Raw genomic sequence first — 2,066 nt, forward strand, 5'->3', positions numbered from 1 at the left:
ACTTGATTAGTCAGTAAGTTCACTGCAAAGTGTACAGTGGAGATACGAGATGAATTTCCACCACTTACTGTGTTCTCTTTGCAAGCTTCCTCAACTGTAAAACAGGGATAATAATAGGTCCTGTAATGGACAGTTGCCATTTGGCCACATGGCAGACAAATATCCTTTGAATTTTGAGGGATTCCCAAAATAGGTGGGAGACATGGTCCCTTTCCCCTATGAGAAGGGAAAGTATTTCCGATCTTTATCTTGTGGAAGCCAGAACCCCAGGCAGCAAACAGATTTTGCTGAAAGTAATTGCTAATTGCTTCCTAAGAGTACAGCCAATTTTTGAGGGAGAGGTCTAAAAAAGCAGTTAGACACTGTGTTTCCCTGAAAATAAGACCTAGCCGGACAATGAGCTCTAATGCATCTTTTGGAGCAAAAATTAATATAAGACCCAGTATTATATTATATTATATTATATTATATTATATTATATTATATTATATTATATAGACCCAGTCTTCATTATAGTAAAATAAGACCGGGTCTTATATTAATTTTTGCTCCAAATTACGCATTAGAGCTGACTGTCTGGCTAGGTCTTATTTTTGGGGCAACACGGCATTAGTCTCAAAAGAGGTTGAGGTACAGTCTAGAGTCTAGGTGGGCTAGTGTCCAGTGGTGGCTATCTAAGGAGGCGGTTCTGATGGTAGGGTCCCTTTCCCCACTTTGTTCCTGCTGATCCTGCTTCTCTGGGCTTCCTGTAGATTCTTTTGAAATATCCACTTGCTGTATGAGTTAACTGGTAAGTTTCTGTTATTTTTAATGGGGAACTCTAACTAGCATCGGTGGGAGTTGTGGACTTGGCAATGAGCTACCCAGACCCTCTGTCAAGGAAAGGCTTGTGGCCCAGCTTTCTCTTTTTTCCACAGGTTGCCTCAGCAGCAGAGAGCTGCTCATGCTGGATGGTTGCCAAATCCTGCCTTTATTTTGTGCTATGCACCACCATTCATACACCCGTGTTTAAAAAGGCATCCCTCTGGGATGTTCAGTTTTATAAGCCTTTAGAAATGCTGCTTGGGAATCTTTAGTCATTCCATTAAAAGACTCCTTTGGGGTGTGCCTCAGTTGGCTAGGTTAACTAGTAGCAACAAACAGTGACTTTTCGTTTCTTGGTTGTCAAATGATCTTTAATTGAAATACTTTCCTTTGTAGTTCTTAACTAGATGGGCATTCCACTGCACCACTGTTGATGTCATCTGTGATGTCATGTCATGAGGGTGGTGGCCATCAACATTGCAGCCCACAGACTGGGCAGTCCCCAAGATCTCTTTCATGGTTCCAGAGAGTTCTTGAGCTAAAGACGGGTGCCACATCTATCAGCAATGTTCACAGTCTCATCAAAAGTGATATTTCCACTGTGCTTAATGCTTTTTTGCTTCTTTCTGTCTCTTGGTGGTTCTTGTCTCTGGTGACCCTTCCAATCACCGGTTGCTTTAGCGATGTCATCACCAACCTTTTTTGAAGACACACAGACCCAGGGGGCCGATCTTGGGGGCCAGAACAGATGTGGCACCGACCTCCCCACTGGTGCACCTCAGGTATACAACTTTGATCTCATTGGGGCTGAACCTCAGCAGCATGGAGGAGGTGGCTGGTGTCAGATGGACCCAGATTCCGGACAACTGAAGAAAGTTGCACCTTGGCCTTCTCTGACCCAAAAGCCGAAAGAATAGTGATTCTTAAGATTGCTTTTAACTACCAGAAAGTTCATCCTTGCTGCATGTAAAGTTATTTCATCAGGCAATAAATTAGCACAGTTCTTGACAGTATCAAGTATGAAATTATGTTCTGCTCTAGATTAGCCAGAGCTAATGAGAATACATTCTGTTTATTTTTCTTAAATTTGAATAATAACTAATCTTTGCACTTTTTAATTCAATACCTATTTGGTGATTAATTCAATCTTAAATTTACGAGGCAAGGGAAAGTAGTATATGCTGAGCTTCTGCAATATACCGGGCACGGTACCATGCACTTTCATAGCCTCTTATTTGTTTTTTAATTGAGGTGCAACTGAC

The 2,066-nt window shown here is 41.7% G+C and overlaps 1 pseudogene; it reads right to left on the reverse strand.

The window, feature by feature from the left end:
* Nucleotides 1–1,203: 1,203 nt before the first annotated feature.
* On the reverse strand, nt 1,204–1,643 carry LOC109456823 (large ribosomal subunit protein uL11; annotated as a pseudogene).
* Between the last annotated feature and the right edge of the window lie 423 nt (nt 1,644–2,066).

This window comes from Rhinolophus sinicus, linkage group LG05 (assembly GCF_036562045.2).
Source record: "Rhinolophus sinicus isolate RSC01 linkage group LG05, ASM3656204v1, whole genome shotgun sequence".
Classification (NCBI taxonomy): Eukaryota; Metazoa; Chordata; class Mammalia; order Chiroptera; family Rhinolophidae; genus Rhinolophus; species Rhinolophus sinicus.